We start from the raw sequence: 17,604 nt of genomic DNA on the forward strand, positions 1-17,604 counted from the left end.
CACTACCACCAATAACACCACAGACCACCAACACCACTAGCAACACCACCAACAACACTACCAACACCACATCCACCAACACCACTACCACCAACACCACTACCAACACCACCAACAACACCACCAACACCACTACCACCAACACCAATACCAACACCACCAACAACACTACCAACACCACAATCACCACCACTACCACCACCACCACCACCACCACCAAAACCACTACCAACACCACTACCACCAAAGCCACTACCAACACCACTACCGCTACCACCACCACCACCAATACCACCACTACCACCACCACCACTGCCACCACTACCAACACCCCCACCACTACCACCACTAACACCACCACTACCACTACCACCAACACCACTACCACTACAACCACTACCAACACCACCAATACCAACACCACTGCCACCAACACCACTACCACCACCACCAACAACAACACCACTACAACCACCACTACCACCAACAACACTACCAACACCACCAACAACACTACCAACACCACTACCACCACTACCACCAACACCACTACCAACACCAGCAACTACATCACTACCACCACCACTACCTTCACCAACACTACTACCAACACCACTACCAACACCACAAACAAGACCACTACCACCACCAATACCACCAACACCACTACCAACACCACCAACAACACAACCAACACCACTACCACCAACACCACTACAAACACCACCAACAACACTACCAACACCACTACCACCAACACCACTACCAACACCACCAACAACAGCACTACTACCACCACCACCACCACTACCACCACCACCAAAACCACTACCAACACCACTACCACCACCACTACCACCAACACCACTACCAACACCACCAATAAGGCCACCACCACCACCAATACCACCAACACCACTACTGTAGAGGTGTTAACTACGCGCTGTTGCGTAACCTGCGTTGCCACCAGGGCAGTGCAGCATTACCCCTGGGTACAACAGTTGGGGTCAGTCGAGGTGAAACGGATCGTGGCCAGGGTTTGGTGCAAACCAATCAGACGGTTCCACGTGGGAATGTATGATTGGTTCTACCTGGCCACGAAGGGGTATAAGACGGGTGACCCAACAGACCTCGGGGAGTTCTCTCCTTGCACGAAGATAGAAGACTGGGCTGAAGCCTAGCTAGGACCCTGGACCAGCCTTTCAGCCCTTCTAAGGGCTAAGGCTCGGCATACCCAGTGGTCAGGACCCACCGGGCCAGCGGTGGGTCAGATAGCCTCCCCTAGGTCCTAGCCGGAGGACTAGGATAGCGGTAGACGTGTGAGTCCCGCCAATTCCGGAGGTTGTACCTCCTTAGGTATCAAGGAGGTTAGCAGTAGACGTGAGAGTCCCGCCAGGTCCGGAGGCTGTACCTCCCTAGGGTATCGGGTGAGGGGACCGAATATCCCTCTGTGCGTGTTAAGAGTTGTATAAGGAAATAATACAATAAACAGAGTGTGCCTCCTAAAGAAGTCTGCTCGTCCTTACAACACTACAACTGGTGTCAGAAGTGGGGTGTTCTGTCCCAAAAAGTTTATGGCATTGAAAGGGTTGTTGCCTATGGTAGCAGAGTCTTTTCTCTTGCTGAACAAAGATACTGTGTGACCAGACGTGAGCTGCTGGCCATTGTTTTTTTTATTCAGCAATACAGGCCGTACCTGTATGGTCAGCATTTTATCGTGCGATCTGATCATTCGGCTTTACAGTACGCTCTGCGGGTTGACCAACCGTCCGGGCAGCTTTCTCGGTGGCTCGAAGTCCTTCAGGACTACGATTTCAATGTCACTTACCGTAGGGGTGCACAACACACGAATGCCGATGCGTTGTCTCGCCTTCCGCCGGCTCAAAAATGTGCATGTTTTTTGGGCTCGGGCCGTTGTAAGCCGCCACTGCCTGCGCAGGTCGCGCCTCTCACAACGGTGTCAGCTGCACTTCCCGCCGCCTCAGCTCCGATGTTGGATCATGCAGATCCAATGGCCAGTGACGATTTGCTGGGGCTAACTTTGGTCGAATGGGGTCGGCACCAGGGCGAGGACATGTCGTTATTGAGGTTGCGTTGCCACGCGAATAATGCGGTTCCAAGACAGGGCAAATTTAATTCATTTGTCATGAAGCGCGGCTTGTTGATGCATTGGGATGCTGACTCGTGTCAACATAAAATCGTCGTGCCATCCGCCTTGCGATGCAAAGCCGTATGGGCGGCGCATGAGCGTTTATTGCACCTGGGTGTTCATAAGACCATTGGGTTGTTGTGGTTGCAATTTTTCTGGCCGGGCATGCTGCGCGACGTCACTGACATTTTTCTGGGATGCACCCATTGTGCGCAACGTAAACTGCCGGCTAAACCGGCATGTCCACTCCTGCAACCCATTTCGGTCTCTCGTATAAATGAGTTGGTGGCTCTCGATATTTTGGGCCCTTTTCCTACTACGCCACGGGGTAATAAGTACCTTCTGGTTGGGGTAGAGTATTTTACACGGTGGCCTATGGCCTGGGCCCTCCCCAACCAGTCGGCGGCGGCCGTTGTGGACGTCTTTGTTCAAGGCTACGTCCTGGACAAGGGCGCACCAGAACGGTTGCTGACCGATCAGGGAATACATTTTTCGGGAGCCTTGCTGACTGATGTGTGCCGCCTGTTGGGCACTAAGAAAGTGCGCACTTCGCCCTACCATCCCCAGACCGACGGCATGGTGGAGCGCCTTCATAGAACTCTCACCGCTATGTTATGCCATCAGGTCAATGAATCCCACCTCGATTGGGACTTGCAGGTTCCGGGGGTCCTCGCCGCATACCGTATGGCACCTCACGCGGCGACGGGATTTTCCCCGTTCTTTCTAATGTACGGCAGGGATGCCTTTCCTCCCGCCGACGTTCGGCTGGAAATCGAACAGCCACCGCAAAAGTCAAAGCTCGTTGACCACTTGCGATTAAACCTCCGTAAGTTGGCCGAGGCACGGGAGGCCGCCATTGAAAATTCGGCTTCCCGCCAACGGGCGAATTTGCAACTGCGGGACCCTTGGTCGTACACGCATCGGTGGGCACCGGGAGACAGGGCATGGCTCCACTGCCCCCAGGTGCCGGTGTCCACGTCGGCCAAACTCCTCAGACCATGGCGAGGCCCGGTTGAGGTAGTGGAAGTCCTGCGTCCCCAATGTGTTAAAATTAGCTGGGGACGGCGTCGCTGGTGCGTTCACCCCTCTCGGTTAAAACCCTTCGTCACGCCACGCGTCCCTCCACAACACACACGACATGGGGGCCGAGTGTGCGACGCATCCGACATGTTGCCCCGTTGGTGCCTAACCCACAGCGCAGGCGTGTCATTCCTCCTGCAGATGACGCGGGAGTGACGGCTCCATGCAGGCCACGTTCGACCTCAACGGACCGTGGAGCAGCAGGTGTCCCCGTGGAGATGCCTAAAGGCCCACCGGATGCTCTGGCTCATCCTCCTCCTTCCCTTGTGCCGCCGACAAAGCCTGCCATCCCCTACGATGGTCCCGTGAAACGCACGCGCGCGAAATCTCGCCGGTTGTTATAATGTTTTTTTGGCATGTCTAGTGCCTTGTACATACGTTATGTTGTTTAGGGGGGTATTTATAGGGGTTTAATTGTTCTTGTTGTTCGTGAGGCACACTCACAATTCTTCTACCGTTGGTAATTTCGGAGTTTCCCATTGTTGCAGCCGGGACGGCTGGAGCTTCCGAAGGAGGGGGTGATGTAGAGGTGTTAACTACGTGCTGTTGCGTAACCTGCGTTGCCACCAGGGCAGTGCAGCATTACCCCTGGGTACAACGGTTGGGGTCAGTCGAGGTGAAACGGATCGTGGCGAGGGTTTGGTGCGAACCAATCAGACGGTTCCACGTGGGAATGTATGATTGGTTCTACCTGGCCACGAAGGGTTATAAGACGGGTGACCCAACGGACCTCGGGGAGTTCTCTCCCTGCACGAAGATAGAAGACTGGGCTGAAGCCTAGCTAGGACCCTGGACCAGCCTTTCAGCCCTTCTAAGGGCGAAGGCTCGGCACACCCAGTTGTCAGGACCCACCGGGCCAGCGGTGGGTCAGATAGCCTCCCCTAGGTCCTAGCCGGAGGACTAGGATAGCGGTAGACGTGTGAGTCCCGCCAAGTCCGGAGGTTGTACCTCCATAGGTATCAAGGAGGTTAGCGGTAGACGTGAGAGTCCCGCCAGGTCCGGAGGCTGTACCTCCCTAGAGTATCGGGTGAGGGGACCGAATATCCCTCTGTGCGTGTTAAGCATTGTATAAGGAAATAATACAATAAACAGAGTGTGCCTCCTAAAGAAGACTGCTCGTCCTTACAACACTACACTACCAACACCACCAACAACACTACCAACACCACTACCACCAACACCAATACCAACACCACCAACAACACTACCAACACCACTACCACCAACACCACTACCAACATCACCAACAACACCACTACTACCACCACTACCACCACCACCAACAACAACACTAATACCAACACCACCAACAAGACCATTACCACCAACACTACAACCAACATCACTACCAACACCACCAACAACACTACCAACACCACTATCACCACCACTACCACCACCACCACCACCACCACCAAAACCACTACCAACACCACTAAAACCACCACCAACGCCACTACCAACACCACTACCACTACCACCTTCACGACCAATACCACCATACAACCACCACCACTACCACTACCACCACTACCAACACCCCCACCACTACCACCACTACCACCACCACCACTGCCACCAACACCACTACCAACACTAACACCACCACCACTACCACTACCTCCAACACCACTACCACTACGGCCACTACCAACACCACCACTACCACCACCAGTGCCACCAACACCACTACCACTACAACCACTACCAAAACCACCACTTCCACCACCACTACCACCAACACCACTAACAACACCACTACCAACACCACCAACAAGACCACTACCACCACCAACACCACCAACAACACTACCAACACCACCAACAACACTACCAACACCACTACCACCACTACCACCAACACCACTACCAACACCAGCAACTACACCACTACCACCACCACTACCACCACCAACACCACTACCAACACCACTACCAACACCACCAAGAAGACCACTACCACCACCAATACCACCAAAACCACTACCAACACCACCAACAACACTACCAACACCACTACCACCAACACCACTACCAACACAACCAACAACACCACTACTACCACCACCACCAGAAACAACACTACCAACACCACCAAAAACACCACTACCACCAACACCACTACCAACACCACCAACAAGACCACTACCACCACCACTACCACCAACACCACCAACACCACCAAAAACACCACTACCACCAACACCACTACCAACACCACAAACAACACTACCAACACCACTATCACCACCACTACCACCCCCAAAACCACTACCAACACCACTACCACCACCACTACCACCACCAACAACAACGCCACTACCAACACCACTACCGCTATCACCACCACCACCACCACCACAAACAACAACACCACTACCACCACCACTACCACCAACACCACTACCAACACCACTACAAACACCACCAACAAGACCACTCCCACCACCACCAACACCACTACCACCACCACCACTACCACGACCACTACCACCACCACTACCAACACCACCTACAACACTAGCAACACCACAACCACCACCACTACCACTAACACCACTACCAACACCACCAACGACACCACTACCACTACCACCACCAACACCACTACCAACACCACTACCACAACCACTACCAACACCAAAACCACCACTACCACCCCTACCCCTACCACCACTACCAACACCACCCACCACTACTACCACCACCACCACTGCCACCAACACCACTACCACCACTAACACCACCACTACACCACGACCACTAGCACCAACACCACTCCCACCACTACCAACACCACCACTACCAACACCACTGCCACCAACACCACTACCACCACCACTACCACCAACACCACTACCAACACCACTACTAACACCACCACAAGATCACTAACACCACCACTACCAACACCACCAACAACACTACAAACACCACCAACAACACTACCAACACCACTACCACCACTACCACCAACACCACTACCAACACCACCAACTACACCACTACCACTACCACCAACACCACTACCAGCACCACTACCACCAGCACTACCAACTCCACCACCAACACCACTACCACCACTACTACCACCACCACTACCACCAGTACCAACACTCACACTACCAACAACACTGCCACCAACACCACTGCCACCAACACCACCGCCACCAACACCACTGCCACCACTAACACCACTACCACCACTACCACCAACACCACCAACTACACCACTACCACCACCAACACCAATACTTACACCACTACCACCACCACTACCAAATACACCACCAACACCACTACCACCACTACTACCACCACCACTACCACCACTACCAACACCACCACCCCTACCACCACCACTGCCACCAACACCACTACCACCACTAACACCACCACTACTACCACCAACACCACTATCACTACTTCCACCACCATCACCACCAACACCACTACCACCAAGATAACCACCAACACCACTACCACCAACATCACCACCAACACCACAACCACCGATACCACTACCACCAACAACACTACCAACACTATCACCACTACCCCCAACACCACTTCTACCACCACCACACTCCACGCCCACCAATGTAGTGGAGCTGACGAGTTCTCTGCTCCACTCAGCCCCCTACCCCACACCGCCACAGCTGCGCACTGTCAGAGTTGTGGTTTAGACTGCAGGAGGGGGAATCCGATGAGCTGTGAAGCTCTTTAAGTTCTAACAGATGTCCAGTAAGGGCACGGGGTCACGGCAAGTTACAGCAGCAAACAATGCTAAATAAAAACCGATAGGGGTATAAATGAGAGTCAAAAGTCACTTATAAAACTGCACAAGTAGAATTATACAAAATATACAAATACAACTAATCGATGTTTAATCTTACCAGGTAAAGCCGACTGAAGAATTAGCTTCTTTTTCAAAAGTTACGCAAGTCACTAAATATAAGTAAATCAAGATAAATAAAGTTCTATTACATTATCCACTTGAACATACAACTGAATAATACATGTATTTATTTTATTGTTATCCTTGTACAATTACAAATCATTTGAAGGTTTCGTGACTGCAGGAATCCATACTCATTGGTTCTTTCGGTAAGTCACGTAGAAGGTAGAAATGTGCAGCGATTACATTATCCACTTGAAAATGAAACTGAAAAATAAATGTTTATGTATTTGTTACCCTTGTACAAGTGTAGTGGAGTTGAAGATACACATGCGTAAATTGGCCATATACAGTACATACAAACAGGGTGGGTCATGTAAGGTCGGGCAGGTGATGAAGTCACGGGTGGCTTAAGCAAGCCAAAGTAATTAAGGGAGTTAAGGGACGAGGGCTGTGATTGGTCGAGAGGCTGTTAGCGTTAATTGGCGGCGTCACGGAGTCTGGGCCTTTGGACAGGTGTGGAGCTGGCGGGAAAATGCCAGCGAGGCACGTGGCAATTAATTAAGGCTGATTGGAAAGGGGATAAAAACGCTAGGTGATTTGGACGGTGGGGAGTTGTTGTTGGCGAGAAGTGGAGACAGCAGCGGGTAGAGAGAGATGCGAAGAGGGGAAGCCGGCAAGTGTTAGTGGGAAATAGATTGAGAGCCGAACCCAGAGGACAATAAATAGCGATAGCGAGAGTTAGCGTTAGCAGAGTGGAGATTACGGTATAGGTAAGTACAGGGAGAGTTAGCGATAGATAAGTCACTGTGTGTGAAGAGATAGACAAGTCACTGTGTGTGAGGAGATAGACGAGTCACCTGTGTGTGAAGAGATAGACGAGTCACTGTGTGTGAGGAGATAGTGATAGAACCACTGTGTGTGCAGGGAGAGAAGAAGAGACTGTGGGGAGACAAGGAGTATGAGTGAACGGTGCTGAGGGGAATTCGAGTGTTCGAGTTGGCGGAGCGCGGAGAGGAGAAATTATAGTGTGTGTGTGAAATTATATAGTGTGTGTGTGTGCGGAACGATGTAAATAAAAGTGACGGTGGAAGAAAGGCGATTGTCGTCCGAGTGAATCCAAGGCACTACATTTGGTGTCAGAAAAAGTACGAAACACGCCACGATGTCAAAAAAAGCGGCAAAGAAAACAAATGTGCCAGTGGACTCGGGCGGCGACAACAACGACGATGTACAGCCCGGCCAGATGCTGGCAGTACTCCTGACCGGGACAGCGGTTCGGGTGGTGCTGAGGGCCCAGGATCGCCAGAGGATTGGTGAGTCTTCATGACCCAGTGGGAGGCCAGGATGGAGAAGTTGTCGGAGGAGTTCCGGAACTTTTTGACGGAGAACCGCATTCAACAACCCGTACCGGGTCTACCGCCAGAGGTTGCCACTCAGCCGGAGGGGGTGGAGAACTCTGATGACGAAGACAACCGGTCGGCGGGACCGCCACGACAGCTACACGTACAAAGATTTGAGGCCAAAGTGGGAGATTGGACGGCATTCATACAAAGATTCCGTGTGGCTTACGAGTCCCTGAATTGGACGGAGAGTGCCACGTTATGAGCACTGCTGACGGCATTGGATGATGACTCCTTGGCGACTTTTAACGGACTCCCTGCCGCTGTCAGAAAAACATTGGACGGTGCTATTGTGGCAATGAGGAAAGTCTACGAGCCGCAGTCGGTCGTCAAACGTCGATTTCAATAAAGGAAACGGGAGGCCACGGAGTCGCCCCTGGCATTCCGCAGCGCCTTGCTGGCCCTCGCCCAGGTTGCGTACCCGGCGATGGACGAGGGCTAGGACTCCCTGCTGCAGGAGAAGATACAGCTGGCGAAGGAGCTGAAAGTCGTCTTGTCACTCCCGGACAAGGATGATGACGACGACGTGTCATCGATGCTAATCGCCAGGAACATACAAGTCAACCTTGACATACGCGATGAACCAGCGGCGGCGGTGGCGCAGCCATCGCTGATGACCCCTGCTGGGGCCGGGAGCACGGTGGCGGTGGTGGTGGACGAGACGCCGCCGATGGCAGCGGCCGGGGTGTCGACCGGAGAATGACGGCATCGTTCCGGGGTATATAGAGACGGCGTGCATCGGACATACTACCGGTGCGGGCAGAGGGGTCATCTCGCCCGCGACTGCTGGAGACGGAGAGGTGGTCCTCCAAGGGCGCCGAACAACTACAGCGGGCGGTTCCCCCAAGACCAAGGATCCTGGGTGAGTCGAGATGCATTCAATACATAACCGCCCTATCCACATCACTCATCCGCGTCATCTCACCCGTATTCATCGGGTTCGGATAGTACGCATGGCCGGAATACGGGGGGCACATTGGTACATCGTGTGTTGGGGGCCGCCCCGGGATCGTCGGATGTGATGGCATGCATTCAAGGTGTTATGGTACGGGTTATTGTAGATACCTGGGCGTCGGCGACTCTCATTTCGTTGCAAACTTTTCGGTTGCTGCCGACGTCGCCTGGATCGTTGGGGCCGGTGGAAGGGCCATGCGTAGCGGCAAACGGGGGTAGTTTGGGCATTATGTGCTGCGTGGTTGCGACAATTCAAATTGGGGAGGTGATTGTGACAGGAAGTGTTTTGGTTTCAACGGCCTTGGCGGTACCGTGTTTGTTGGGCACGGATTTTTTGCGAAAGATGCTGATTAAGATTTCAGTGGAAAAAGGTTGTTTGGAATTACTGTCGGGGAGATGTATGAAATTTTTGGGGACCCCTTCGAAATTTGCGGTGGCAAACGCTGTGGTGCAGGCCGTGGTGAGCCGCACCGTGCGCTTCCCACCTGCATCGCAAATATTGGTACCGCTACGGTTAAAGAAGGAATTGCCTTGGGATGAGCTGCAGGAGGAAGTGCTGTTAACACCCTCAAATGCTGTATCGAGAATGCCCACCGTGGTAGGGGCTTTGACCATAATACCAACATATTGCGATCCTTTCATTCAAATTGTAAACGCGGGGCATGAAGAGGTTGTTATTCAAGAGGGCACTACGTTGGCGCATGCAACAGGTGCGCCGGGTCCAGAAATGAAAACATGTTTTGCTACGGGACAGGATGAAATGTTGTCAAGGGAGGAAGACGATCCGGAATGGTTAAGGGATCTTTACAAACAAAACCCAGAGTTATCGCCTGTGCAACGGTCGAGTTTGCATGCGTTGCTAGTGGAATTTAAAGATGTGTTCAGTTCAGGGAAATACGACGTGGGTCGAACGACGTTGTTGCAGCATCGTATTGACACAGGAAACGCACCCCCGATCAGGTTAAATTCGCATCGTGTAGGTCCTCTTGAGAAATAATGTATTCAGCGATCTGTTGATGAAATGCTAGAGCAAGATATTATTGCCCCATCATCCAGCCCGTGGGGAGCCCCTATTGTCCTCGTTAAAAAAACGTGATGGAACCATTCGATTTTGTGTTGACTATCGGAAATTGAATAAAGTTTCTGTGGCAGAAGCGTACCTATTTCCACGAATTGATGATTCACTGGACGCCCTGTCCGGCGCCAGAATCTTTTCGACCCTCGATCTGTTGTCGGGCTTTTGGCAATTGCCCCTGGATGAGGAGTCAAGACCTAAAACGGCATTTCGGACACCACAAGGATTGTATCAATTTAACGTGCTCCCGATGGGACTCCACTCCGTGCCGGCGACCTTCCAGTGATTAATGGAACTCGTGTTGTGTTGGGCCTGCAGTGGGAGTCATGCTTGATATATCTAGATGATGTAATTGTTTTCAGTAGGAATTTCGTTGATGGCAGAGTGCCGCGCGCCGGATTGAAATTTAAACCACAGGTGCCAATTGTTAAGAACATCGGTGAAGTATTTGGGGCACGTTGTTAGCGCATCAGGAGTGGCCACTGATCCGGAAAAGACGAGTTGTGTACGAACATGGCCAGTGCCGAGACAGCAGGGGAAGTGCGTAGCCTCGTGGGCTTTGCGTCGTATTATCGGCGGTTCGTTAAGGATTTTGCCACGATTGCTCGACCATTGCATATGCTGACCGGGAAAGGTGTAAAGTTTCAATGGGGGATTGCAGAACAAAAATCGTTCGAAGCGTTGCGGGCCGCACTGGCGGACGCACCGCCGTTGGGATACCCGGATTTTACGAAGCGATTTATACTTGACACGGATGCCAGTGATACGGGCATAGGCACGGTTTTGTCACAGATGGTTGAGGGCATCGAGAGAGTGGTGGCATATGGCAGCCGGGTGTTATCGCAGGCGGAGCAAAAATACTGTGTAACGCGTAGAGAATTGTTGGCGATTGTCCATTTTGTTCGGAAGTACCGACCGTATCTGTACGGCAGGGAATTTTTGATCTGCACTGATCACGCGGCACTACAGTACTCGCTGCGCGTGGATCAGCCATCGGGGCAGATGGCTTGCTGGCTTGAGACCCTCCAGGAGTACTCTTTCACGATCCAACATAGGAAAGGAATGTGCCATGTAAACGCGGATGCTTTGTCGAGGTTGCCCCGACTGGCTGAGACGTGTCGGTGCGCAGAGGGCTCACTGCGATGCGGCCCGCCAACGCAGGAGGTTCCGCAAATGGTCGCTGCAGAGGGTTCGGGAGTGCCAGGGATAATCCCTGGAGCAGAAATTGGATTGTTCGGGTTGTCATTGAAACAGTGGAAGCAACTGCAGGTAAAGGATTCCTCGCTGACCAGGATGAGGCTGCGTGCCTCTCGTTCAAGGGGATCGGAGGATCGCCAATTTTTGATGTTGACGGAGGGGTTGCTTGTTCGCTGGGATGTGGAAGCACAAAAATTTTGTATTGTTGTCCCGAGGGTGTTGCGGGGGAAACTCATTAACGAGATACATGAGAAATTGATGCATTTGGGGGAGAAGAAGACCGCGTTGATAGTGGGGAATGAATTTTACTGGCCGGGAATGTTTAATAATGTGAAACAGCATGTAAAAGCGTGCCAGAAATGCGCACGGAGGAAAGCGCCGGCATGGCCATATCATGTCCCATTGCAATCGATTCAAGTTTCGAGAGTGAACGAAATTGTGGCACTAGATATTTTGGGTTCGTTCCCCGTCACCCCCCGAGGGCACAAATATTTGCTCGTCGGGGTGGAATACTTAACTCGTTGGCCGATGGCATGGCCGCTAGTAGACCAGTCGGCGACGTCGATCGCTGAGGCTTTCTTGAAAGGGTACGTCTTAGATAAGGGAGTCCCAGAACAATTGCTTACTGACCAAGGCAGACATTTTTCATCGAAATTGATTAAAGACGTGTGTGACTCGCTGGGGACCAAAAAGATCCAGACGTCCCCGTACCACCGCTCAAGATGATTGGGACCTGCATGTTGCAGCGATGCTGGCTGCGTATAGATTGGCCCCGCATGCCTCAACGGGGTACTCGCCATTTTTTCTAATGTATGGACGGGAAACAGAAGCGCCGGCTATTGTTAAATTGGGAATTCGGAAGCGAGAGAAATCTACGACGGTGCCTGCTCCAATGCAGGTGGCTTTAGACCGTCTTAGGGAAGCCCGGGAGGCTGCATTGAAAAATGCGGCACGACAACAAGCCGCTAACAAAAGATTGTATGGCAGGCAGCAGCCACGAGAGCCGTGGAGTGTTGGAGACAAAGCCTGGTTGCACTGCCCCATGGTGCCGGTGGGAACATCCCCAAAGTTTCACCGCCCCTGGCAGGGGCCCGTTGATATTGTGGAGGTTTTACGGGATCAGAGTGTGCGAATAAAATTCGATCGTCGGACATGGTTTGGTCACCCGTCGCGCCTGAAGAAATTTGTGTTACCATATGATGCATCATCCCCCATCCGAGAGCGGCCTGTATTGGATGTGTCCGACGAACCTGTGGGGAGGTCACAAGTGCGCGTGTCCCAGAGATCGGCCCCCCGTGTGCCTGCAGGATCGCCCCTTTTGGGCAGGGTTGCTGACCGGACGCCAACTGAACGGCCACAGATCTGGACCAATGTCCATCCCGACCGGGAACGATGGACAGCCCCGCCAGCAGAGTGTCGCTGGGACAGGGATAGGCGCAGGGTGGAGCCCAAGAGCGCCCCTCGTTGGCGAGATGAGCGAGGCCCTCCCTTACCGCAGGGTGTCCCGTGCAGGGGAGATGGGCCAGCAGTGGGAACCTGTTCCAGGAGAAGTACACTACGTTGACTTTGGGGGGTTTGGGGATTCTGTATAAAGGTGTTGTGAGTGTCGTTGTGTGGTGCGTGTCGGGTGGTTGTACAAAATGGTAGTGTTGCGAGTGCGTTCTGTATATATGTTATCATCGTTCCGTCCGCTTCACTCCACTACTCTAATTCGAGTATAGCGTAGCCGGGGACAGCTAGGTTATTTCATTACGGTGGGGGGGGGGGGGGGTGATGTAGTGGAGTAGAAGATACACATGGGTAAATTGGCCATATACAAGCAGGGTCGGTCATGTAAGGTCGGGCAGGTGATGAAGTCACGGGTGGCGTAAGCAAGCCAAAGGTAATTAAGGGAGTCTAGGGATGAGGGCTGTGATTGGTCCAGAGGCTGTAAGTGTTAAGTGGCGGCGTCATGGAGTCTGGGCCGTTGGAAAGGTGCGGAGCTGGCGGGAAAATGCCAGCGAGGCATGTGGCAATTAATTAAGGCTGATTGGAAAAGGGAAAAAACGCTAGGTAATTTGGACGGCGGGGAGTTGTTGGCGAAGTGGAGACAGCAGCGGGTAGAGAGAGATGCGAAGAAGCGAAGCCGGCAAGTGTTAGTGGGAAATAGATTGAGAGCCGAACCCAGAGGACAATAAATAGCGAGAGTTAGCGTTAGCAGAGTGGAGATTACGGTATAGGTAGGTACAGGGAGAGTTAGCGATAGACAGGTCACTGTGTGTGAAGAGATAGACGGGTCACTGTGTGTGAAGAGATAGACGGGTCACTGTGTGTGAAGAGATAGACGGGTCACTGTGTGTGAAGAGATAGACGGGTCACTGTGTGTGAAGAGATGGACGGGTCGCTGTGTGTGAAGAGATGGACGGGTCGCTGTGTGTGAAGAGATGGACGGGTCGCTGTGTGTGAAGAGATGGACGGGGCGCTGTGTGTGAAGAGATGGACGGGGCGCTGTGTGTGAAGAGATGGACGGGGCGCTGTGTGTGAAGAGATGGACGGGGCGCTGTGTGTGAAGAGATGGACGGGGCGCTGTGTGTGAAGAGATGGACGGGGCGCTGTGTGTGAAGAGATGGACGGGGCGCTGTGTGTGAAGAGATGGACGGGGCGCTGTGTGTGAAGAGATGGACGGGGCGCTGTGTGTGAAGAGATGGACGGGTCGCTGTGTGTGAAGAGATGGACGGGTCGCTGTGTGTGAAGAGATGGACGGGTCGCTGTGTGTGAAGAGATGGACGGGTCGCTGTGTGTGAAGAGATGGACGGGTCGCTGTGTGTGAAGAGATGGACGGGTCGCTGTGTGTGAAGAGATGGACGGGTCGCTGTGTGTGAAGAGATGGACGGGTCGCTGTGTGTGAAGAGATGGACGGGTCGCTGTGTGTGAAGAGATGGACGGGTCGCTGTGTGTGAAGAGATGGACGGGTCGCTGTGTGTGAAGAGATGGACGGGTCGCTGTGTGTGAAGAGATGGACGGGTCGCTGTGTGTGAAGAGATGGACGGGTCGCTGTGTGTGAAGAGATGGACGGGTCGCTGTGTGTGAAGAGATGGACGGGTCGCTGTGTGTGAAGAGATGGACGGGTCGCTGTGTGTGAAGAGATGGACGGGTCGCTGTGTGTGAAGAGATGGACGGGTCGCTGTGTGTGAAGAGATGGACGGGTCGCTGTGTGTGAAGAGATGGACGGGTCGCTGTGTGTGAAGAGATGGACGGGTCGCTGTGTGTGAAGACATGGACGGGTCGCTGTGTGTGAAGAGATGGACGGGTCGCTGTGTGTGAAGAGATGGACGGGTCGCTGTGTGTGAAGAGATGGACGGGTCGCTGTGTGTGAAGAGATGGACGGGTCGCTGTGTGTGAAGAGATGGACGGGTCGCTGTGTGTGAAGAGATGGACGGGTCGCTGTGTGTGAAGAGATGGACGGGTCGCTGTGTGTGAAGAGATGGACGGGTCGCTGTGTGTGAAGAGATGGACGGGTCGCTGTGTGTGAAGAGATGGACGGGTCGCTGTGTGTGAAGAGATGGACGGGTCGCTGTGTGTGAAGAGATGGACGGGTCGCTGTGTGTGAAGAGATGGACGGGTCGCTGTGTGTGAAGAGATGGACGGGTCGCTGTGTGTGAAGAGATGGACGGGTCGCTGTGTGTGAAGAGATGGACGGGTCGCTGTGTGTGAAGAGATGGACGGGTCGCTGTGTGTGAAGAGATGGACGGGTCGCTGTGTGTGAAGAGATGGACGGGTCGCTGTGTGTGAAGAGATGGACGGGTCGCTGTGTGTGAAGAGATGGACGGGTCGCTGTGTGTGAAGAGATGGACGGGTCGCTGTGTGTGAAGAGATGGACGGGTCGCTGTGTGTGAAGAGATGGACGGGTCGCTGTGTGTGAAGAGATGGACGGGTCGCTGTGTGTGAAGAGATGGACGGGTCGCTGTGTGTGAAGAGATGGACGGGTCGCTGTGTGTGAAGAGATGGACGGGTCGCTGTGTGTGAAGAGATGGACGGGTCGCTGTGTGTGAAGAGATGGACGGGTCGCTGTGTGTGAAGAGATGGACGGGTCGCTGTGTGTGAAGAGATGGACGGGTCGCTGTGTGTGAAGAGATGGACGGGTCGCTGTGTGTGAAGAGATGGACGGGTCGCTGTGTGTGAAGAGATGGACGGGTCGCTGTGTGTGAAGAGATGGACGGGTCGCTGTGTGTGAAGAGATGGACGGGTCGCTGTGTGTGAAGAGATGGACGGGTCGCTGTGTGTGAAGAGATGGACGGGTCGCTGTGTGTGAAGAGATGGACGGGTCGCTGTGTGTGAAGAGATGGACGGGTCGCTGTGTGTGAAGAGATGGACGGGTCGCTGTGTGTGAAGAGATGGACGGGTCGCTGTGTGTGAAGAGATGGACGGGTCGCTGTGTGTGAAGAGATGGACGGGTCGCTGTGTGTGAAGAGATGGACGGGTCGCTGTGTGTGAAGAGATGGACGGGTCGCTGTGTGTGAAGAGATGGACGGGTCGCTGTGTGTGAAGAGATGGACGGGTCGCTGTGTGTGAAGAGATGGACGGGTCGCTGTGTGTGAAGAGATGGACGGGTCGCTGTGTGTGAAGAGATGGACGGGTCGCTGTGTGTGAAGAGATGGACGGGTCGCTGTGTGTGAAGAGATGGACGGGTCGCTGTGTGTGAAGAGATGGACGGGTCGCTGTGTGTGAAGAGATGGACGGGTCGCTGTGTGTGAAGAGATGGACGGGTCGCTGTGTGTGAAGAGATGGACGGGTCGCTGTGTGTGAAGAGATGGACGGGTCGCTGTGTGTGAAGAGATGGACGGGTCGCTGTGTGTGAAGAGATGGACGGGTCGCTGTGTGTGAAGAGATGGACGGGGTCGCTGTGTGTGAAGAGATGGACGGGTCGCTGTGTGTGAAGAGATGGACGGGTCGCTGTGTGTGAAGAGATGGACGGGTCGCTGTGTGTGAAGAGATGGACGGGTCGCTGTGTGTGAAGAGATGGACGGGTCGCTGTGTGTGAAGAAATGGACGGGTCGCTGTGTGTGAAGAAATGGACGGGTCGCTGTGTGTGAAGAGATGGACGGGTCGCTGTGTGTGAAGAGATGGACGGGTCGCTGTGTGTGAAGAGATGGACGGGTCGCTGTGTGTGAAGAGATGGACGGGTCGCTGTGTGTGAAGAGATGGACGGGTCGCTGTGTGTGAAGAGATGGACGGGTCGCTGTGTGTGAAGAGATGGACGGGTCGCTGTGTGTGAAGAGATGGACGGGTCGCTGTGTGTGAAGAGATGGACGGGTCGCTGTGTGTGAAGAGATGGACGGGTCGCTGTGTGTGAAGAGATGGACGGGTCGCTGTGTGTGAAGAGATGGACGGGTCGCTGTGTGTGAAGAGATGGACGGGTCGCTGTGTGTGAAGAGATGGACGGGTCGCTGTGTGTGAAGAGATGGACGGGTCGCTGTGTGTGAAGAGATGGACGGGTCGCTGTGTGTGAAGAGATGGACGGGTCGCTGTGTGTGAAGAGATGGACGGGTCGCTGTGTGTGAAGAGATGGACGGGTCGCTGTGTGTGAAGAGATGGACGGGTCGCTGTGTGTGAAGAGATGGACGGGTCGCTGTGTGTGAAGAGATGGACGGGTCGCTGTGTGTGAAGAGATGGACGGGTCGCTGTGTGTGAAGAGATGGACGGGTCGCTGTGTGTGAAGAGATGGACGGGTCGCTGTGTGTGAAGAGATGGACGGGTCGCTGTGTGTGAAGAGATGGACGGGTCGCTGTGTGTGAAGAGATGGACGGGTCGCTGTGTGTGAAGAGATGGACGGGTCGCTGTGTGTGAAGAGATGGACGGGTCGCTGTGT

General features: G+C 53.6%; 1 protein-coding gene across 1 annotated transcript in view; it reads right to left on the bottom strand.

The window, feature by feature from the left end:
- The window catches only part of LOC116957957 (E3 ubiquitin/ISG15 ligase TRIM25-like), a 509,595-nt gene that overhangs the window by 144,288 nt on the left and 347,703 nt on the right, over window positions 1-17,604 (bottom strand). The window lies entirely within an intron of this gene.

This window comes from Petromyzon marinus (genome assembly GCF_048934315.1).
Source record: "Petromyzon marinus isolate PM22_M1 ecotype Great Lakes invasive population chromosome 68 unlocalized genomic scaffold, UKy_Petmar_22M1.pri1.0 chr68_unloc.1, whole genome shotgun sequence".
Lineage (NCBI taxonomy): Eukaryota > Metazoa > Chordata > Hyperoartia > Petromyzontiformes > Petromyzontidae > Petromyzon > Petromyzon marinus.